Below are 24,989 nucleotides of genomic sequence, written 5' to 3'. Positions count from 1 at the left end.
CCTTGCGTAGCATAGCTCATTCCACCTGGGGAAGAATTCTATCCAGCCAACTTTCCACCTTCTCCGGATATTTCATATCCGAAATTCCATGCGCCGACATTTCATATCCAGAATTCCGTGCACCGACATTTTACATCCGGATATCTCACAACCGGATGGGAGAGGATGACGTTTCAACTTCTCCGGTCAGACATATCCGGATCCTTTGATAGCGCTTACCCGGAGAGTTTTTCTCTTAGTATACAGTGCCGCGGTGTTCTCCTGAAGCTTCCTGATATTTCCGACCGACATCTTGAGATATTTTCGACCGACATCTTTAGATATTTGTTGTGTAAATCCCCAAAGTCTCCTTGTAACCCACCTATCATAGGATTCCTTAGTCTTTAAGTAAGAACAAAGGAGTGAATAACCTCTTATATATATAGATCTCGGGAGCTTGTTCTTAGAATGGATCCTTTGTACAGTTTTGGAAGGAAGTAAAATATAGAGCACTTGCTCTGCTTTTCATATATATTTGTTTTCTCGTTAGTTTTCTTTCTAGCCAACCAAACTCTAAGGATTTTTCCTCAGAGGATGAGAGGCTAGGCTCTTTGTCTCTTGGAGTGAAGAATGTCGGGTAAGTTTCCATATGCATAAATTGGAAGTTTTGTTGTTTTAGTTTTTAATGAAGAGAAAGTGTGACCCGTTAATGGTTTCTATCTTTTTAGTTAACTTAAAACGCCTTTAAATCACCTGGGCCAACACTTGGTAAGGCAAGTGATCTCCATCCATTGAGATGCACTTGTTTATCTCTTGCGAGCCTTTGGGAGGTGGTTTAGAGGTAGGATTTTCTAGAATAGCCAACACTTGGTAAGCTTTTGGACTCCAAGGAGACACCCATTAGTTATCTCTTGCGAGCTTTTGATGGGTAATCCAAGGTTAAAGATCACCTTGAATGGCAAATGCTAGGTGAGAAGCACGAGCCATTGCAAGTTGCATCAGTGAGAGGGATTTAGTGTTTGAACCCATTAAAGGGAAGCATCTGTACCACACCGGTTAGAGAATTAACTATATGTTAATTCTCTAATGCGAGGAAAAGAAACAAGTGACCGGAACTCTCCTTTTTGTATGAGGAACCTGAGCCTAGTGATCTAAACTCCAAGAAACACTTTTCTTTGTAAGTAAAATCAATTACTATTTTTGGTTAGTTTAAAACCAAACCTTTTTCATTTAAACATCTTTATGTTTTCTTTTAAAGATAATCTTGAAATGAAAAGACACCAATTCATCTTTGAATTAATATCAATTGTGAAGTGAAAACCCATCCTAGTGAACGACCCTAGAGCCACTATGCTATGCTAGCTAAGGCTATCCTGGTACATGGTGTAATAGGTTATAAATTTTGTTGATTACTCCTTGAGGACCACAATCAAGGGACACCAGCTGGACACGTATCAAATGGCACCACTGTCAGGTACCATTGAGAGGACATGAATCAACTGAGACACCAATTGGGAACGAATCAGGTTGCGTACCGTTGGAGGGTATGATTGCTTCTACTAGGGATCCTTTAACCCACCCATTTTGTCTTATGGATCCACCTTAGCCTAGTAAGCTAATCTAGACCCAATTAAGATTTCATTCCTACACGTGGGTGCATCTATGGACCTTAAGAATTGCCTTGGTCACAGTTGGGTTCAATTATTTTCTTTATAGTCTTTTTTTGGTGTGATTAGAGATGGGTATCAAATTAAGTACATTTGGACTATATTTCTGTGCACTTATCAATTGCTTCCTACAAAGCTACTTTTGTACTGCTCCTTATCCAATGTTTCTGTATTTGTATGGGAGTTACTGTGACCAAGCTAGATTCACCTTTGTGGATTAGAGTTGAAGGTAGATTGATCAGAGTATCAAACCAGTTAGACTAGAGATCAAATCAGAGGGATATGGACTCATAGATAGTTACCGTTGACCAATTTGTTGCGGCCATGGCTTCGATCTACGAGGCTTTAGCTAGCCTTGGCTAGAGGATAGATGGCCAGCAGGCCCAACATGTCCTAGTTTAGAAGGGTGACTAGTTTGATCCTACAGTCTCACCACCCCCTCCACCCAATCAGTTGGCCCTGCAGCCTATACCTTTCAATTTGTATAGTTAAACTAAGGTTGTCCCACCTCCTATCACATTGCCTACCCTAATCTTAGATGACCCATATGCTTGTATGGATAGACTTGAGTAGAGGATGAGGCCGATGAGGACTTCAAATGGAGCTATTACTTGGGAGGATTTTGCTGGAGCACCAATGACCAGTTTACTAGCCAAGTTTAGGATGCCTAAGATTGAGATGTACACGGGAATAGATTGTCCAAGCATCCATTTGAGGCTCTATAGTACGGTTATTAGGGCCTGTGGACTGGATGAGGCCCAAATGGTTATGTTTTTCCCCATGTCCCTGAACGGTACGACACAACGTTGGTTTACTTCATTGGATGTATCATGCCATAGGACTTGGGATGATCTGGCCCAGGAGTTTTTAATACAGTTTGCATTTAAATTTGTCATTGATGTTTCGAGGAGAGAGTTAGAGGCTTTGAGACAGAGGCCACAGGAGTTAGTCACCTCATTTATCTCCCGCTAGAGGGAAAAGATTTCACAGATTATTGATCTTCCTTCAGAGAATGAGCAAATTAGTATGATCATGAGGAGCTTACATCCTAAGTTTGCTAGGCACTTGATGGAATTTCCTCATACAGATTTTGGATCTTTGGTATAGGCTTTATATGGTGTAGAAAAGGGCATAGCTAGAAGATTATGGCCCGAGTCTTCCCCTACTGACTCTAAGGGGAAGAAGCCTTTAGGAGGACAAAGATCAGGAAGTGTTAGTGTTATCAGTTCAGCAAGGTTGATACCTCTTTGACACTATTAGACAGTTGGACAGACTTCTAGATTCTACTACCCACCATCACCTCATGTGCAGTATAGGCAACCCGCTCTCTCCAGGCCCATGACTCTTACTTACCTATATCTAGTCTCGCAACTTGTTTTTGTTGTACATGTCATAAAGAGACCTCCTACTCCATACACTCGACCCCGAGATTCGTAGACTACTCCCTATGTGTAGAGACCACCACGTCAATTTTCTTAGTTGGGTATGCCTTTGAGTTAAGCTTTTTAGAAGCTCATGAAGGGAGGATTTTTGACTCCATTAGCTTCTAAGCCAGTACCTCAGCCAGTGCCACATCGCCTTAGATTAGATCTACACTACTCTTATCATCAAGAATCAGGGCATGACATGGACTACTGCAATGCTCTGAGACATGCTATTCAGGACTTTATAGACCAGGGTTTGTTTAACTTAGGACAACCAAGTGTAACCACTAACCCTCTTCCTGCCCATTCTACTACACAGGCAGTGTCTCCACCTCTAGGAGATATCCATCACATAGACCTTATAGAGGATGACAATATACATATGTTGAGTTGGAATGATGGATTACCCAAGCCGATTGTTTTGCATGAAAATTACGAGGTTGATAGGGTTTCATTGGGTCCTCAAGTTTTCACACCATTCAGTTTGATTCCAGATGAGGCGTCATTCCAGTTGATTCATTCTACACCTTTGGTTATTGGATGTCAGGATACTTTTGTCTCGTTCACTTTATGGCCAGAGGATAATGATTTAGAGGGGGAAGATATACAGATTGTGACTCGTAATGGGAGGATAGCTCAACCACCACCACCACCACCAGTTAGGTCATTTGAGGGTGCAACCTCTCATGAGGAGGTTAGGAGAGATGATGATGAGGTTTTGAGACATTTGCAGAGCACCTAGGCTAGTATTTCTATTTGGAGTTTATTAGCATCATCCAGTACTCATAGAGATGCTTTGATTCGAGCCTTGAGTTAGATTAGGGTAGAGACTACCACCACTCCAGAGGGGTTGATTCATATGATGACAGTTGGTAGAGCCACTTGTATTGTGTTTTCATATGACGATTTGCCGCCCGAGGGTTTAAACCACACATACCCTTTATATATTTAAGTTGGTTGTTCAGGCCATAGAGTTCCATCTGTCCTATTGGACAGTGCCTCGACCCTAAACATTTGCCCCTAAGCCACTGCTATAGCCTTTGGTTTCGCACCTTCAGATTTTGGTCTTTCTATTCAGACAGTCAAAGTGTATGATAACACTAAAAGGGAGGTTATGGGTACCTTAGTGATTGATTTACTGATTGGTCTAGCCACATTTTCTACTTTATTCTAGGTTTTGAGGATTCTTACTGATTACTACTCAAAAAGTGCTATTTTGTAGCTTGTAATTAATCCTTTTAAACACTTTTGAGTAGTAGTTATTGCCTTTTAACCCAATTAACATGTTAAGGACCCTTGCAATCATTTCTAATCAAATTGTGTAAGTTTTGGTGTTTTTGTTAGTAATTTGATCACCAAAACAATCCAAGATTGAGGAGAGTTATTTGGAATCCATGGCAAAGCAATGAAGAGCTCAAATTCATGAAGAACCAAGCTTTGGAGCTCCATAGCCCTTTGCCAAAGTCGTTCAAAGTATGCAAGGAAAGAACAAAGGAGAGAGGAAAAACAGAGTGAAGCAAACAGAGGACAGCAGCTGCAGTCTTCTTGCACACTTTTGGAGCACTTCCTGAAGTCCATTTTGTACATGCTATATACCATTTCAAAGCTCAGGAAGTCAAGAATCCAATTCTTCAAACGGTGTGCAATTCGGAGTTGAAATGAAGTAGTTACAGCCATTGCAAGACGATCACTCCAAGCTGAAGGAAGCATTTTACAAAGTGTTGCGGAATCAGCCTTTTGTTGCGAGAATTTCGCAGCCTTTTTGCACAGTGTTGTGGATTTCCTCCTAAAGTTACCCGATATATGTGACGCGCTGGAAGCTGAGAACCTCAAGGTGGAAGCCAACTTCGCAGCGGTGTGGAACCAGCCTTTTGCTGCGAAGTAATTTCGCAGCCCTTTTTGGATGTCTGCGAAATCTCGCAGACCTCGTTTTCACCTGCGAAATGGTCCTTAGTGCTTCCCGATATTTGTGACCGACACTTTGGGATATTTTTCTTCAGATTTTTGTGTCTAAATTTTCATTTTCTCCTTGTATTCAACCACTCATGTAATTCCTTAGCTAGGAAGTATCCAAGGAAGGGTAAATTACCTTCCTATATAAACTCTCTTGTAAACACTAAAAAGAAGACTCTCAGAGAGATGTATGTAATATAGAATCAACGAACAGAGCACTTGCTCTGTTTTTCATATATATTCTTGTTTTCTCGTTAGTTTTCTTTCTAGCCAACCAAACTCTGAGGATTTTTCCTCAGAGGATGAGAAGCTAAGCTTTTTGTCTCTTGGAGTGAAGAAAGCCGGGTAAGTTTCCACATGCATAATTTGGAAGTTTTGTTGTTTTAGTTTTTAATGAAGAGAAAGTGTGACCCGTTAATGGTTTTTATCTTTTTAGTTAACTTAAAACGCCTTTAAATCACTTGGGCCAACACTTGGTAAGGCAAGTGATCTCCGTCCATGGAGATTCACTAGTTTATCTCTTGCGAGCCTTTGGTAGGTGGTTTGAAGGTAGGATTTTCTAGAATAGCCAACACTTGGTAAGCTTTTGGACTCCAAGGAGACATCCATTAGTTATCTCTTGCGAGCTTTTGATGGGTAATCCAAGGTTAAAGATCACCTTGAATGGCAAGTGCTAGGTGAGAGGTATGAGCCATTGCAAGGTGCATCAGTGAGAGGGATTTAGTGTTTGAACCCATTAATGGGAAGCATCTGTACAACACCGGTTAGAGAATTAACTATATGTTAATTCTCTAATGCGAGGAAAAGAAACAAGTGACCGAAACTCCCTTTTTGTATGAGGAATCTGAGCCTAGTGATCTGAAACTCCAAGAAACACTTTTCTTTGTAAGTAAAATCAGTTACTATTTGTGGTTAGTTTAAAACCAAACCTTTTCCAACTCATCTTTATGTTTTCTTTTAAAGCTAACCTTGAAATGAAAAGACACCAATTCAGCTTTGAATTAATATCATTTGCAAAGTGAAAACCCATCCCAGTGAACGATCCTAGAGCCACTATGCTATAGTAGCTTTGTCTTTGCTACCCTAGTAAATGGTGTAATAGGTTATAAATTTTGTTGATTACTCCCTCAATCAAGGAGCACCAGCTGGACACGAATCAGCTGAGACACCAATTGGGCACGAATCAAATGGCGCCGTTGCCGGGGATCGAACCCCAAATCAGATGGTGCCATTGCCACTTCCGCTGCTAGGGACGAATCACTTACATCCTTTAACTTACTACTAGGCTAACCATGGATTCATAGAGTTGAAGCTATTCCATCTTCCCTTTATCAGAAGGTGAAGTTCATCCATGATGGGTAGGTCATCATGGTATAGTCTACCAGAGATACATTTGCCTTTTCTAAGGTAGTGCTTCAAATCAATCATAGTGAGGATGACCTATTGTTGACTGGATTTACATTTGATGAGGTACAGACTCTTGAGATTGGGGATTTTTGTAGAGATTTTGTAGCTATGTCATTTTATCAACATAGCAGTACAACGGTTCTTGACATGATGAGGGGTATGTCTTTTCTACCTAATATGGGATTAGGACGACATCAACATGGGCCCATTGAGTTTATAGCTGCCATTGATCATGATACGACATTTGGACTTGGGTTCATTCCTACTGAGGCTAATTATCAATACATGGCACGACTACACAAGGAGAGGATGAGGGCCCGATTGTCTCACATACCATTTGATTATCCTATTCGCCCCTATAGGATGAGTTTGACATATTACTTTGTTAGAGGCTCAGAGATTTGACCTCGTCTAAAAGGAAATTGATAGTATGTTTGATACAGATAGAGAGATTGAGCTTTAACATCTTTTTCATCTGTTATAGTTGGGTGATGGGACTCCCGACACATTTATTTCCATGGTTTTTGCTCCACCGTCTCCAAATCGAGCTAGTTTGTTGTCCCTATGCTTCTTAGAGGAGATCATTGATGATGGAGATGTCGTTGATCCCACTGAGATGATTGACGGAGTTGTCCCCCATGATGAGTACTGAAATGAGATGGACATGATGAGCATGAGTCAGATTACCAATATTATTCAGTTTGAGCCTATTTCACCATTTGATTCTTTTGGGGCATCTACTATTGAGGTTGCTGAGAAGATCCAGACTATTCCTATTCCAAAGTTTTCAAAGGATGATGGTAGTTTGTTTGAGGGCACTATTAGTCTAATTGAGGGAGCGTATGGCCTTGTGGACCCACCTCTTTCCTTTGACATTTTATCTCGCTCTAACAATGTTCATATTGCTTCATTTATGGATTTGAGTATTTTTTAGTATTTACTTGTCTCTTGTGATAGTATCTCTATATCTACACCCCACTCATCCATTCCACAGATATATGATATTGATGAGATTTCACAGCCTAATTTGGATAAAAACTCTTTTGATCATGACTTAGATCCTATAGATGAGAGAGTTTCACCTGCTATAAGGGACATTGAGACTGTTGATTTTGGTACAAAGGATCAGCCTAGAGAGTTGAAGATTAGTTCACCCCTATCCACAGATGAGATAAATAGACTTATTCATTTACTCAGGTCATACTTGGATGTCTTTGTATGGTCTTATGAGGACATGTATGGTCTCAATCCCTCTATAATCCAACACCACTTGCCTATTTTGCCACATGCTAGATCAGTTAAATAGAAATTGAGGTAGTTGTACCCACGTTAGAGTCAATGGTTGAGTATCCAAAGTGGTTAGCTAATGTCATCCCTGTTCCCAAAAAGGATGGCAGAGTTAGAGTTTGTGTTGACTTTAAAGACCTTAATAAAGCTAAACCTAAATATGACTTTCCTCTCCCACATATTGATTTATTGGTCGATAACACTGCATGCCATTCGATGTTGTCTTTCATGGATGGGTTTTCTGGGTATAATCAGATTTTGATGGCTTCAGAGGATATGAAGAAGAAAACCTTCATTACTGAGTGAGGTACCTACTGTTACAGGGTTATGTAATTTGGGTTGAAGAATGTAGGAGCCACTTATCAGAGGGCTACTACTACTTTGTTTCATGACATGATGCATAAGGATGTTGAGGTTTATGTGGATGATATGATTGTGAAATCCCAAGACATAACAGATCACCTAGCAGCTTTAAAGAGGTTCTTTGAGAGGATTTAAAAATTTAGATTTAGGCTAAACCCCAAGAAGTGCACCAATGGAGTGACTTCTAGGAAATTGTTGGGGCATATGGTTAGTGAGCGGGGCATAGAGGCCGACCCAAATAAGATCAGAGCCATACTTGACATGACTGTGCCAAGGATTGAGAAAGAGATCAGGGGTTTTCTGGGCAAGTTACAGTACATTAGTCGTTTCATATCTAGATTGATAGACATATGTGAGCCCATTTTTCATCTTTTGAGGAAGAACTAGCCTATAGTTTGGAATGATGATTGCTAGCTCGCTTTTGAGAGGATTAAGGAGTATTTTCTTTCTCATCTTTTTTGGTGCCTCCTATATTGGGATGTCCACTTCTTCTATACCTATTAGTTTCAGACATGGCATTGCGATATATGTTAGCTCAGCTTGATAACCCAGAGAAAGAGCGGGTTATTTACTATTTGAGTAAAAGGATGCGGAGTATAAGATGAGATATGTTATGATTTAGCATTAGTTTGGGCTACTAGAAAATTGAGGCATTACATGTTAGAGTATTCAGTACATTTGATATCTTACCTAGATCCGTTGAGATACTTGTTTAACAAACCCACATTGATTGGTAGACTGATAAGATGGCTTGTACTTTTGACAAAGTTCGTTATTCAGTATGTTTCTCAGAAGTCTATTAAGGAAGCATTGTCACCCATCACTTAACCTCATTAGCAACATCCGAGGATAGGCCAATTGATGATGACTTTCTAGATGAAGAGTTTGTTGCTATGACTAACTTATCAAGTTGGAGCATGTACTTCGATGGTGCAACCAATCACTTAAGGTATGGGATAAGTGTTTTGTTGGTATCCCTTCAGGATGATCATATTCCCATATTTGTTCATTTGTCATTTTCAAATTGACATCCCACCACGAACAATGTTGTTGAATATGAGGCTTGTATCCTTGATTTAGAGACTACATTGGAGCTTGGCATTAGACAGATGGAGGTGTTTGGTGACTCCAATCTAGTACTCAGACACATTAAAGGAGATTGGAGGACTAGGGATACAAAGCTTAGGTCGTATCACACCTATTTAGAGTTATTGGTTAGGAGATTCGATGAAATACGAATCAATTTACTGACGCTTTAGCTACTCTAGCTTCTTCTGTGGACATTCCGACTAATGTGGTTATACGTCCATTTCTGATTTAGTTGAGGTCTACACCCGCCTACTATTGTTTGATTGGAGAGATAGAGGCCTAGAATAATCTACCTTAGCATCATGACATTTATTAGTTTGTTAGATCTGGCATATATCCTGAGCCAGCCACAACCAAGGATTGGAGAGCATTAAGGTAGTTGGTTGCTAGATTTGTGATTTGTGGAGAGACTCTATATAGGCGATCAATTGATGGTATCCTTTATTGTGTTTAGATCGAGATTTCACAGACCGTGTGATGAGAGAGGTTCACACAGGAGTTTTCGGTCCGCACATGAGAGGACACATGCTAGCTCGTAAGATTATGAGGATAAGTTATTTTCGGTTGAATATGGAGACATATTATTTTCAGTTTGTTCAGAGATGCCTAGAGTGTCAGATTCATGGTGATCTCATTCATGCACCCATCAGAGTTACACGTTTTGACCTCGCCGTGACCATTTTTAGTATGATGTATTGATATTATTGGGAAGATCTCACAAAAATCTTCCAATGGTCATGAGCTCATCCTAGTCACCATAGATTATTTCACCAAGTGGGTGGAAGCTGCATCATATGCAAGGTTGACATCTGCTAAAGTTGTCAGTTTCATCAGGTCACACATCATTTGCCATTATAAGGTTCCTCATGAGTTGATTTCAGATAAAGGGGTGTACTTTCGAGCTGAGGTAGATACTTTGTTATAGAGGTATGGCATCCAACATACCAAATCATCTGCATATAGGCCACAAACTAATGGGGCAGTAGATGTTGCAAATAAGAATATTAAGAGGATTTTGAGAAAAATGGTTGAAACTTCTTAAGACTAGTTAAAGAAAATCCCTTTTGCATTGTGGGCATACCGTACCTTTTTTTCGCACCTTTACATGAGCTACACCTTACTCTCTGGTGTATGGCATGGAGATGGTTTTGCCAGTTGAGATAGAGATGGGTTCATTGAGAGTAGCTCTTGAGCAGCAAATTTCTAAGACAGAGTGGGCTTAAGCTCGATTTGATCAGCTTAACCATTTAGATGAGAAGAGATTGAGGCCAGCGGATCATGTTCAGGATTATCAGAAGAAAATGGCTCATGTCTTCAAGAAACGGGCCAAGCCTAGACCATTATAGAAAGGGGATTTGGTTTTGAAAATTCCCAGAGGTTTGGTTGGAGATCATAGAGGGAAGTTTAGACTTAGTTGGGGTGGGCCTTATGTTTTTCAAGAGTTGACTCCAGAGGGGGCTGCATGGTTGACAGACTTAGATGGAAATTAGTTTTCAGAGCCGACCAATGTGGATTAGCTGAAGAAGTATTACGTTTGAGACTATGGTCACAGGATGAGTGGCCATCATATCAGTTATCCTTATACCTTATCACCTTTATTGATATATTAGACCGTTGCTAGCCCATTAAGCCTTATATGGTATGCTATAGCATTTTCTTTCATATAGCCCTGCTTATCATTTCTACACCTGGGTTGAGGCCCTTTGATGTATAGGTATGCTTTGCTAGGAAAGTCTCATGAGCTTTGGACTTATAAGCATTTTTTTCCTCATCTATGATATTATCACCCCATTACCCCATTCTATTACATTTCTTTTTTCACTTTTCCATACTCTTCTTCATGTTTGTCATTGCTTGCTTCATTTCATTCTTTTTATTTATTTTTTCTTTTACTTAGATTGGTGATTCTTCACAACTTGGTGCATAGAGAACAATCATATCACCCCTTTCACTCCATCATTCGACATTGATTCGAAGATTTCAATTTGAGAGGTTATCTCATGGGTGAGGTTCATGTGTTCATCAATGATTTGAGAGTGCTTATTCATTCCTTGTAGTTTCTCAGTGGAGTATGATTTATTGATGACTAGGGTATGCAAATTCATTAAAAAAAAAAAAAAAAAATCGTAGTGATATGTTTGTACTTGATATTCTACTCCATTGAGCATGTGTTGTTATTTGAGGGCTGTTTATTGGGTTTATCATTAAGGGTTTGTGCGAGTTTTCCATGAGAGATTTTCACTCATTGACTCACTTTCGTTATGGAGTTAGAGTGGTGAGAGTTTTGTGAGGATTTTTTCAGATCATTTTTCTCTTGGATCAAAGTTGGCATACATTGTAGGTATGAGAGTTGAGTAACCTTTCATTAAGGTCTCCAAATCAGTGTTTTCTCCATCATTCCATCATGAGTGATATGATTTTCCTTTGTTGTATTGATATGCGTTGATCATCATTCTTTTCACTTTCTCACTACCTTTATTTGATTTCCCATCATTTCTTTCCTACTATTTATTCTCTTTTTCCCCCCATTCCAACACCCATACACATTCCTGATCCAATACCTTTCTTCACATCATTTACATGATCCACTAATGGCTTGACCATTTCTTTTTTTTTTTTTTTTTTTTCACCATCAATATTTCCATTAACTCCTTTTAAGTTCACATGCTCATAGATTATCTTATGCGTTGTACACTATACACGAGGGTATGGGTTTGATCATTGGGCATTTGAGCCTCGTTTTTTTTTTTTTTTTTTTGTTTCTTTACCTTTTCACCCTGGCCTACGTTACATCCCGTGTCTTAAGACCACCCTGACGCCATGAGATTAGACGTTATCTTTGACAGTCTTCATTTGGACAGACGTTTGCAGGTTGGTTGAAGTATAGTTGTTACTATGTTTTCTCTTATGGAAGATACTTTTGGAAGCATTTGGTTTCTCTCTCTTGCTTGGCGTATTGATGGTTGATGGATCTTTTAGTTTGGAGACAGTTCATTGATGATATCAGATTCATCATTTTGATTGTGCATCAAATATCCACATTGGGGCACATTTCCCTTTTTTGAGGTTACCAGATTCCTATCAAATTCAGTTAAGGATTCATCAGAGACATGTTTTTACTCTTGAGATTATCACATCCCTCATCATTTTGGTTATTCCTTTGAGATTAGATTTAGAGTGTCTCCCCTGAGGCATTGGCCAATACTTCATTTTAATTTCTTAGTGAATTATTGTCGAGCTAGAGATAGTTGATTAATGCTGTTGGATTCATCTTTTTGTTATGCATTAGATATCCATACTGGGGCATATTTCCCTCTTCCTTCGAGATTCCTAGTTGTTGTTGGGTTGTATGGTTATCCCTATTCATGGTTATAGAGATGTTTGATTGATTTTGACAAATTCTTTATGATACATCAGATATCCATACCGGGGCATATTTCCTTCTCCTTGATGAGATTGTGTTCGGGCAGCAGTACATAGATGGATGATCATTGTTGGTTGTTTACCACATGACTTTGACATCAAATATATATTCACACATTTACCTATCCCTTTTTAAAAATTACATAGGATTAATAGTTTTACTTTATTTATCTATTTTATATATATATTTTGTTTTACTTTATTCTATTTTATATATTGCAAGATCTCTAACTTATATTTTATTTTCATTTTATTATTTTTCAAGGAAATTCCATTTTTCTATTGATCCCCTCACAAAGGCATGTACACTCAAAAGGAAAGCAAAATATTTTTGGAGGGAAAAGATCAACTTGGCTGTATACATATGGAAGGAAATGATTCTTCAAAGGAAAAAGAGAGATATTCTAATTTTTTTTTTTTAAAAGAGGGCTACGGATTTTTTTTTTGTTGGAGGGTAGCAAGAGATTTAGCCCAGGTTTGGGGGAAAAAGAAGGAAAATGGAAGAAAGAAAAGATGATTTTCCTTCAGTAGATTGGATTTCTAGAGACTAATATAGATACGTAAAAAAAAATAGAAGATTATGGGCACACGATGGAGGGAGTAGGAAGGTTTTTTATTACTTTCACGTGAAGAAGGAGAATGAAGGGTTCACTGGTTTTTTTAAAGGATTGGAGAAGAACGATAGCTAGAAGCCAAACGATTGCAGTCCAAATTGTCCAAGTATGCTTATTGCTACTCCTTGGATTCTCATTTGTATTCAATTTCTCATTCTGGTTGTTTTTGAAAATTCGATGTCTTATTGATTGGTGTGGAGGGTAAGGGCTACAAGTTGTTTTATTGAGATTGGTGGTTTGCTTGTTTACTCTGTTTATTATTATTATTATTATTATTATTTTAATGCCCTTGATTTCCATCTAAAATAATTTGTGTATGGACCCATCTTTGAGTTTGTTGCAAAAGAAAAATCATGCCCTATTTATGTCCCAAATCTTATTTTGAATCATTGCACTATTCTTAGCCCATGGATTAACACTTGAAATGAGGCTATTCACTATCGTTAATTGGCCTCTTTTGCTATTTCTTTCTCCAGGTTTTATTATGTTTTTACCTACATTCTCTGTCCATTTTCTTACATGAAACTACCCAATCCTTATCTACGTATTTGGGTATACATTAGGAGAATGATAGAAGTGTTGGTATAAGGGATAAGGTGTATGACAATTGCAATATGTTCAGTGTACTTCTGGTGGTTCTATTTCTATGTCTCCATGAATCCCATTGCAGTTTGTCCAGTTCTATAAGGTTCTATGATAATGGAGTAAAGCCCTGATACTGGATGGTCGACTCTAAGATATTGTAATGGGTTGGTAAGGAAGATTCTAGATTTGCCCAGGCTTTACAGAAATATAAACCTTGTGATCCCTAAAGGCAACAATAAACTAGGAACCTACATGATAGGCAATCATCAAGACATGATTTGACAACTAGGAGGATTGCGAAGAGCACAAACTTACGTCTGACCAAAATCAGACATGCTCGTACCTTCCTCTCAAAACTGGCAAAATGTGCAATAGGATTTGCCTTCTTATTTTTGCATTTGGTGTTCAATCTAATGGTGCCCATGATGAGCAGTTCATGGACAACAGCTACAACCACCAGTTGTATAGTCTCAAGTACACTTCTAGGCTCTACTCCTACAGTTGCCACCTTGATGCACACCGTCCTCCTCTTATTACTTCTTCTCTTGCTTGTGAACTTACACATTTTAAATCTGGATTTCAAAATCTTTTCCTTTGAATGACTTTAGTTTTCTTTAAAATCCCATCCTTAAGAGTTTCTAGGCATGAAATCCAAATTTTAACAAACCCTTTGCTACCAATTTTCTACCTAGCATACATCTTCACTATTTTCAGCTAACTTCCTTCATAAGCATGATTAAACTTCATGGTTCCAAATAATGGAACTCATTGAACCAATTTATGCAAAAATAGGTCGGACCTTGGTGAGAGGGTCCAACACTTTTGACATCATCTTTGATATTGATTCAAGTGAGATGATTGCTTGGTGATTAATTGATTTCGATTCCTCTTTGTGATATAAATGAATTTGTTTTGTATCTATTGTTGAGCAAGCCATGTTTCCCATTAAAGCACTTGGCTGGCCATCCAGGTACGCTCTCTATCACTCATTTTCCAAAATCCACGAGTATGTAAGACATTGTGAGCTATATCCATGATTGATGTTGTCTTTGATTGCCATGATGCATTATTTGATTGTTTTTTTTATATAAAAATGCATGTTGTGTGCCAATATTCTTGAACTGACCTTGACAGTCTTATGATAGTGCTTGAGAAGCGGTCCGGGTACTCACCTTAACTCTTCTTTATGATTGTGATTTGATTTCTTATTTGGCATGCTAGTATAAATAGAAATCTCGAAATCACTTTAGTTTACCCAGGTACTTTCAAATCAATCAATTAATTGTCACATTTCCCTTGACTAGACCAGTAGAAACCTCTTTAGGGCTTAGAAGGGTGCTACCTCTTAAAGGTACCTTCCCAATAGGTAACCTAATCCCCGGACCAAGACTCGGTTTTCTTAAGACTTGTTTTTCCAAAACTATGGAGTCACTTTTTTAGAGTTTTCTTTCTTGTTTTATTTTCCCTTTTAAAATAAAATAAAATAAGTGGCAACTCCAACTTTTCCAAAACTAATTTTTCACCCTTAGGAAGTGAGTCTCGTCGATTAAGTGGGGATGCACATGAAAAACGTGGGTCCACGGATGGGTTTCCTATGATGAGTGCACTAGTGTGTATGGTTACACATTGGATATGATCTATGGTAAGTCATGACTTAAGGCTATCAAGTAATCGTAACTTCACTAAGTTGCTTCATTGTGTTATCTCTCAACCTTGAGAGAATATTGAGTTTGTGCTGAAGTTAGTAGTGGCTTTAACCTACATGTGAGATCGTAAGTTGGTCATATATTTCCTATGGATTGTGCCACTATTGATGGAAGCCGATAGCAATAGATATTCTCAATAGAGGCACCATGATAACTCTTGGGATTGAGACAGTGTGTCCCCTTGGGTGATCCTAAGGAGGTGTGTTCATGGAAACTATGGCATAGTAGTTCCTTAAGTGGAACTTGACATAAGCTCTTTGAGAGTTTAGACATGTCCATTGAACACACAATAGGAGAATCTGTAACTCAAGGATAGTAGAGGTGGTCTCGAAACGATGCTAGCTTTCACCTTGTTAGACTACAGACATCAATTCATGGGAAGATTGAACACAATGGATAGTAGGTCATGGACCCGAGCACTTGATGTCTCGTTGTTATTTACATAGGATACTAGAGTTTAGTTGATTAACTATAGTGGAACGTTGAATCAACTTTAGAATTGGATTTTGAGGGAACCAATATTCGTATGAGTCCTAGTGGTCCCTACTCTGAGCTTATATACTTTGTTGGCACAGGTTATGAGGGTTAGATTGACTCTGGGTTCATTTTTGTGCATAAGGGTGTTTTGATAATTATGAAAGGTTGCATAGGATGAACAAGGTCTATGGATTGGGATAATTGATTAATTAGTAAGCCCTATTGGGTTAATTAATCAATTATGACCTATTTTGGGTTAGATTAAGTGACCCAAACCCTTAGTGGGCTCAAGTCACTTAAGCCTAATAAGGAGCCCTACAAATACCTCCTTAGGGTTTAGGGTTCCCATAGCTTTTTTCTAGAGAGTCATTTTCCATCTCTAGAGAGAGAGAGAGTCTTAACCTCCACCCTCATTTCCATCCCCACCGGAAGTGTGTCAAGATTAAGGTTCGAATCATTGAGCGAAAGACTTTGAGTTTATGAGACTTCTGCGATTTTGTTCTTCATCTTCACCATGTGGATTTGATTCAAGAACATTTGAATATGAGGTATGGATTTCGTTAGCACTTTTTAAATCCCTTTAAAGTTTAAAAATGTTATTTTTCTATTGTGCATAGGATTTTAAAAAACCTAGGATAGTTAAGCATGTTCCTAACTTGATCTAGGCTTGGGAAATGGAGAAATCTGGGATTTTCCCATCAAATTTTTCAATAAAGTTGCTTATATTTTTGTCATTCTTACTCTTATAGGTGATTCTTTGATTACTCAGGGGTCAAACTCACAATTATGGATGAAGATGATGAATCACTCCTACTATTGGTTCTTTTCTTGAGATAAAGTTAGTATTGGAGATCTATTTTGGGATGTGAACAATTTTTTTTTTTGTAATGCTCTTGTTTATATTAATATTGTTATATTTATGAATATGATGGAAGAATTTATGTTTAAAGCTCTTTTTTATTTTAATGTTGTTATATATATGGAGATTTTGTATTTTTATGTGTCGTAGTTTTAGTTTTTGATAAATTTGAAGTGTTGCGCTCCTTGTATATTTGGTCTTTTTTTTTTTTGGTCTCTTAAATTGTACTTAATTTTTATCACTTGTTAGGGCTTGAACACAATTTCAAAGGGAGATATGATCTGGTTATCTTCATAAAGGAGTGCAAAAATAATAGCAACTTTTGAATTCTGGTGTTTGAAACTATTGTCTCTTTGAATCTTAATATAGGTTAGAAGAGCTTTTATTCCATGATCTTTCTAATAGATACTTGAATTGGACATCTATACTGATATCATGATTGGTGATGACATAAAAAAGGGTATTTCCAGTGGATAAAAGAAGTGTCATTATTGTTCAGTTTCAAGAAATTTATTTTCTTCACACATGAAACAATGTTTTAACTTCATTTTTTGTTTGTAAAGTAAAACTATAAATTTATCCATATGGAATTTTGACTCACTTTGAATTCTCTTATGTTTCTTGTTGTTTCTTGTTGATGTAAGAGTTGTAATTTTATTATTTTTTTCCTATTTCTAATTATTCTTTTAGTTTAAATGCATATCAATTCTTGTTGCTTTATGAATATTTTCCAATTGGTGAATCAATTTATGAATATCACTTCTTTTTGTGCACAATACTATTGGGTAATACTCTTTTGTTGTGGAGTGTGTGTGTTGTGGTTTACTCTTTCTTTAATTAGATTGTTTAAAAATATGGTTTATTTGTTTATTTCAATAGCATTATAAGAAAATGAAGGTATAGTGATAATGCATTAGTAAGGCCCATTCATGGCAGTTTTGAGTGGAACCAAATTCTAGTGCAAAAATTACAGTCTCTACAAATGAAGATCCCACGTGTATAGGGGACTTTCGGTGCAAGAAGTGTAAATAATGTGGGCCTATAGTGGTGGGAAATATTTGTTTCAGTCCTATAGGCCACAAAAGGCTTTTGGATGTGGCATGTTGTGGGCCGCGAAAACAGACCCAATGCAGCTATGGTAGATTAAGCCTTAACCATAAGCTCCATATATAATAAACCTAATATGCACGGTTTCATTTCTTTCGATAACCCTACACCTTTGTAGATGATGAAATATCTTATCTCTAACGTGCAATCTCCATTCTCGAATTTGCAATCTTCATTCTCTAATATTGGTACTAGCTTTGATGAGTCTTCAGTTGAGGGAGATCTTCAACAACCTTCAGCTATGAGTCATCTAGTAAGTCTCTTTGCTCTTCCCTTCTCCATGAAGAACTCCTTCAATCTACTTCCTGTTTGTTCAATTCTCCTCCATTTGTTTCTTGTGAAAACTTAGGAAATACAAACAAAGTCTCTTCCCATTTTCCTATTGTTTAGTGCTTGAGAAAGGAAGATTTTTTCTAATTGTTTTAAATCTCTAAATTTTCTATGAAAAGGAATTTTTGTCTTCCTCAACTCATAACCTAATTTAATTTTTTCAATGGGCATATGAGCCAATATATTTACCAATGGATTACATCAGTTGCACATCCTTATATTCTTTGTAGCATTCTTCTAAGTCTTGCACATCCCTATCATAATGATGTTGAGAGACTTAAAGAGTTCTAACATTTTCTTTTGGATTCATAGGAAAATGAGACTTAAAGAGCCAATTTGAATAATTTTTTGATAATGATTCGGTGGATGTCAGTGAATCTACCATGGGTAATTCTTTTGTTTTTCTAGAAATTAAAATATTGTGAATTTGTAGAATTCTTTTTTTTTTTTTTTTTTTGAGAAAAATTGGTCATAGAGATAAAAGACATATTTTTGTTCCATTAAATGTTATAATTGTTCAACTAGTTAGATTTGTAATAAGAGGAACCAATGGAGCATATAAGTATATATAGAGAGAAAGATATCTATTCTCTTAAGTTGAATATCCTTTTGGTTAGAGTAATAGGTTTCTGAATTAAGGATTCAGGAAATACATCAAAGAATGAAATTAGTCCACTCGATTATGAGCACTAATTATATAAATTATGAATACTAGGTATAGATGAATACCATTTGAACTATCCCATAATGAATTATCCAAATATATGTCTAATTATATGGATTTTTAAGATTCTTAGACATTCCCCTTGGCTTGAAAAATTAAAAAGCAAAACCTCTACTCCAAATATTCATTAATTGTTCATCATGTGTCCGTTAAAATGATCATTGAATCAAGGGATAGTAACCGTGCAAAACCAATTCAGCTTTTATTGCATTAAAGCACCTAAACATTCCTTGTTCATTTGTGCATTTTGCATTCAATCATAGAATTGTAGAAAGCCATACACTTTTAATGATAGAATTAGTTGACTGAAAGGCTATACCTTCTATGGTCAGCTACTTTTCATGGATATGAACAAACAAAAACAAATGAGATTGATATTAACCTTCCAACTTGGTAGTAGATTATAGGTCATTGACATTCTGATATTGCCAAGTATAAGGAGATGTGGTCATTAATATTATTTTTTCTGTTTCCATTTGGGTAGAGACATTTTTGGTGTCATAAATGGAAAATTCACATCATCTTATTATTGGTGGGTGTGACTTAGTTTCTAGCTTATCATTGGTGGTTTCTCTAAGAGTTCCTCCTTCCTTATGGAATCTCTAGTTTGGAGATCTTTTATTATGTCACTTTATATAGTCATGAGGTTGGCTGGTGAGTTTTGTTTAAAAATGGCATACTTTTTTAATTTAATCCGAGTTTAATTAAATGAAAAAAGTCTTTAATGTTGTTAATAGGTGTACAGTGTACTAACAAATACAAAAATAATACACCCACATTTAGTTCTTCTGTTTTGGTGTTTTAGATCAACCTTCAACAAGCATTGTTGTAGGTGATATGGATTTCTCATTGATTGATTCTTAAAAAGGAAAGATGCCAATTTCCAAGGTAATTCTATTAAAATTTTCATAGCTTTTTATGTTTAGATGAATAAATAAATCAAAAGTTCACTATAGATGTTTGAAAGATAATTTTCTTATTGCATTTGGTGATAAGTCCTAGGCAAACCCTTACAAAAAATAAATTAAAAATAAAATAAAATAAAATGTAATGAGGCAACTACTCATGGATTATGATCATTTGCTTATTTACATGATAATTTGTTAAAGTACTTATGAAATTTGATTGGATCAATTTTGTTTATGTAGAAATCATTTAGATGCTTGTATTCTTTATCATTCACTCCTTTTGTATATTATAATAAGGGCATTTGAAATGTCAATAAATGGTTTAATCTCATCAGTTTATTTTTGGTATTATGATGACACCTCCATGTTAACTTCTCCTTTGTGTGTTACAAGATGGATTACTGATATTAAATTACCCTATTAAGTCAACACTTTTACGAAGTAAAAAAGTTGAATTATATACTAAAAGAAATGAATAAAATTAAAATTGTCTTGCTTTTTGAGAACCATAAAGAATATAAGTATTGAACAATTTATGTGGACGTAAAATATCTTTTAATTATTTCCTTTTTGGATGTTTGAATGTAAAGTTATCATCCAAATCGAGTTTTGTTTCGATGAAAAAGAAAAGAAAATGCGCATAAGCTATGGTAAGGTTTTAAACATGTTTAGAATTTTCACCTTATCTTTTTAAAATCAAATCTAGTTGAAGAAAACTTCTTTTCTTGTATTAGGATGACATGGCTTCATGGATTATAATGTCTTACTTGGAAAAATATTTAGGAGCACATCTAATCTGAGCAACAAGGAAATAAGGAAGCATGAAGAATGTTTTAAATTTGACAAGGAACCTTTCAGGCTTGGGAGTGTAAGAGAAGGTATTTCTATTTTCTTGTTTTCTTTAAGATTTTTGTAGTTTCTATTTTGTTCAACTAGTTTACTCAATAGAGAGCATCTGATAAACTACTTGTAGGATAGACACTTGGATTGGGATCTAAAGGGGCACCTCACCATAATGGTTATCATTCGGTTGCTCTCAAGCAAATTTGATAGATGTTTCAAATGCATGGATTTGATACATGGAAGTGTAGATTGTATTGCAAAAGACAATGAGCTAGATTCTTATCATTTCAATTGTAAAGAAATATCTAGTCAACATTTATTTGGAAAGGAAATTGGTTGTTGAATGCTTAATTTTTAAACTTGTAGGTGTAATTTTGTATATATATTTTTTTTATTAGACAAAAGATAAAGCCTTTGTAAATTGTAATATGTGAAGGATAAACCTTAAGAAATTTCATTAAAGATGATATCCAAAATTATGAGATTTTATAGTAATATACAAAATATGCAATTTAATGTTTGAGAAAATTAAAAAAAGAAACTAAAATTTATGTTTGATAATTTCTAAAAAAAAAATAAAAACAAAACAAAAAACAAACATTCATATAGCCCTGTGGATGAGGTAAGTTGCATTTATATCTGTTATAGCTGCAACCAACTATTTACTCCCATTATATCTCATACCAAACTTTTGGTTGCAGGCAATAACCAACCCCAGCTATAAGACGTAATTTGTTGTACAATGCCTATGATCACTACCAAATCTTTAGACTTATAGTTGCAGAAAAGTCAGTGACCGCTACAAAAGGATATGGTTACACTACCCATAGTCACACTATGTTGCTGTCTATCTATTATGACACTACATGTTATGGTCATGGTTTTCACTAACTTTAGTCATGGCCAACAACTGCAACTATAGACCCTTCTCCTTGTAGTGTAGCTAATGGTTGAAATAATCACTAAATACTTTTGGAAAGTCAAGTGCTCTCTATTCCTAATTTTAATGGCATAGAAACACTAATCTCTTACCCCATCAATTTAGTGATTGATTGGTTATCTGTTTTGTCCTAGATTTTGTAATTTGTTTGTTAATATTTTTAGATGCTCATTACAACTTAATAGTGTTTCATTTAATCGAATGCATGGGAAATGTTGGTTGGACCAACAAAAGCTCTTTTAATGGATGAAATATCTACAGGGTTGGATAGTTACACTAGTGCCCTGATTGTCAAGTTCATGAGGCAAATGGTTCATATTATGGATGTAACTAAGATCATTTCTTTTCTATAGCATGCACTTGAGACATATGATCTCTTTGATGACATTATGCTACTTTCAAAAGGCCAGATGTTTCTCTTTTTTAGTGCATTCCATTTCTTGGCATTATATATTTTTAGTGGTCATTAAGATTTACTACTAAATGATACCCCAGAGTTCCTTTTGCTGATATGACATATCCATCATTTTAGGTTTTTTCTAGCAGTTACTAGCATTATTTGGTATACTTTGGATGGCTCTTTCCCTCTTTCAGTTCAATATTGTGGTATAAGGGACACAAGTTGTTGCAAACACCGTAGGTACCTTCACCTTGCTAATGGTTTTTGTGCTTAAAGGATTCATGTTTTTATGATAACTAACCCACTTCGACTTGGCAAAAAAACACATCTAGGAAAGGGATGGGATTATCACTTTTTCTTTTTTTCTTTTTTTTCTTTTCTTTTATTATATAATATATATATTGTAAAAGGGAATGGGGGACATCAACTTGCCCCATCCCAGGTTTGGGATGAGAATGGGAAATAATTACATAACTAAACCCGTCTTGTTGTCATCCCTAGACGAATGGTTTCAAATAATTAACATCCAATATCTTTATAAATCCAACCCACCATTCACAATATTGTGATTTCATTCATATAATTACAAGAAGTCAATTTTGTTTAAATCATATGAGAATGCTACCTCTCTTTTTAGTATTGGATTAATTTTTTCTTACCTTAGATCATTTTAACATGTAAAATAATTCAAACTTTTAGATATTTACAATATAACCTATTTTTTTAAAAGTATTATTTTCAACTTAACAAAATAATATTTTCTATATAATTGAAAAATGTATATTAATTCTATTGGGTTGAAGTGGTACCCGTAGTCGATGGGTTTGTAGGGAAGTGCATAGATGAAAACATTGATAATTTAATTATATGGATATATTGAGATATATAGGGAAATATCATAAAAAAATTCAATGAAAAATTATGTGAGATAGAAATTAGTCAAAACTTGTAAAAATATTGGAGAAAACTCCAAAAGATGATAGAAGTAGTAATAATACATATATTAAAGTTGTTAATTTTGATGAAGAATTTATATATGTATGATATAATGTATAATATTCGATAATAATTATACGATAAGAAATATGAATTTTCTAAGAGTGCACTCAATATTAATCTACATTAAGTAGTTGATTTAATTAAATGTTATATCAATAATTTATATTTATAACATTGTAATGATTTTCTTTAGCACTAAAATAAAGATTTATGTGGTTTCATGACACTATTAGATAAATAAATCTCATCTTAACGGAGACAATATTGATAATAAACATGAAAAAAGAAACAACAATGCATATGTTAACGTTGTTTTATCCAAGAAATCAATATATGAATTCATAATTTTTGACAATCGATAATAATAGGTAGAATTTGAAATTACATTTAATATTTAAATAATAGTTTATCTATATCTGCTTAATTAAAAATATTCATAATTTTATTTACAAATTAATATATATATATATATATATATTAAATGGAATTTGAAAATAAAATAATTAAAATTGATTAATTTATTAAAATTTTAATTTAATATTTTATTTTTTCTAAATATAAAAAAATTTATGTGCAAATATAATACATATAAGGGCATGTCTGTCAAAGTGGATGGAGGCACTCTTTTGCACCTCGAAAAACCAAGTTCAAGCCCCTGATACGCCTAAAAAAATTTGAGCCCCTTTGATCGGCCACACTAAAAAATTTAAATAGAAGTCAATTTGGATGCTCAATATAAGCCAATTTTGATGTTTTAAATAGAAGTGAAACTTGAGAAATAGGATCGACATAAAAAGACCATAGGAAAGTCTTGTAAGAATCCATCATAACATAAAAGTTGGTGCTACACTTGATCAGAGCTAGCACATAGGCCCCTTGAAATTCATGCTTCTCTTGCTTCATTGAATAAAAAAACCCTATATACACGTTAATCTTTGCCCTAATCAAACTCTCATGCCTACCATAATTGATTAATTGACAATCATCAACATTAATACACATGCATCTATTCTTATATACAAAAAATAAAAATAAAAATAAATAAATAAAATTGAATTTTGTGTAGCAGTTAGTAATTACCATGAAGAAGCCCCATTCTTGACGGCTTGGTCAAGGTCTTATGATTTTGGAGCCTTCAAGAAAACATCAATGTTAATAAATTAATTCGACATTAAAAGTGTCAACTTATATGAATAAGAAGCGCCAATTTTAAAAAATATTCTCCTAATATCCTAAATATTGACTATCAATATTTTTAATTTTTGTAGTACTGACGTTTATTTGTTTATGCATGTATGTAAATGATAAATAAGGTTGTGTTAAACCATGGTAGAGGATTATTGTGTGTCTCAGCAAGTTCAAAATAACATTCCTCCAAGGAGCAACTAGAGGTTGCAGCACTTAAAAACATAAAAAGCTAGCATATATATAAGTGCAAATCAATCTAGGTCTCACAAAAGTTGTGAACATCACAGAAGTCTATAAAATTTGGTAATTCTTGTTATTACTTAGTAGATTATCTTTGCAAGCCAAGGCCAATGGTTTTACCTAAAGTAAATAATTTTTCCAAGGGGTTCAAATTATGTATGATGGTGTTTTCTTATGCAATTATGGTTTGATTTGGTTGTGCGTTAATTTTTCATTAGGTAAATTGGATGAAGAACTATTTGTTTATGAGAGAATTAGGTTGGCAATAGAATCCAAAATTCTAATGGTCTACCTATTGACCTCAGTTAGTTTCATAATCTAAAAATACATTTTCATTTTAAATAAACAAGAAAAGAGAAATACACCTAAAGGAAGCATGTGTGAAAAAAATTCATTATGTTTAAATATCTTTTCATGTTGATTTTCACCTTTTTTTTTCATCTATTTTTTATCTTTACTCCTTTATTTGCTTTTTCT

General features: G+C 35.4%; 1 long non-coding RNA gene across 1 annotated transcript; it reads left to right on the top strand.

Moving 5' to 3' along the window:
- The first annotated feature begins 18,100 nt into the window (after positions 1–18,100).
- Positions 18,101–21,959, top strand: LOC109122351 (uncharacterized). Its single transcript, XR_002029746.1, has 3 exons — positions 18,101–18,193; positions 20,686–20,780; positions 21,447–21,959. It is a non-coding gene; the product is annotated as an uncharacterized LOC109122351 (long non-coding RNA).
- The last annotated feature ends 3,030 nt before the right edge of the window (positions 21,960–24,989 follow it).

Source organism: Vitis vinifera, chromosome 3 (genome assembly GCF_030704535.1).
Source record: "Vitis vinifera cultivar Pinot Noir 40024 chromosome 3, ASM3070453v1".
Classification (NCBI taxonomy): Eukaryota; Viridiplantae; Streptophyta; class Magnoliopsida; order Vitales; family Vitaceae; genus Vitis; species Vitis vinifera.
This window is presented reverse-complemented; position numbering and strand designations above follow the sequence as displayed.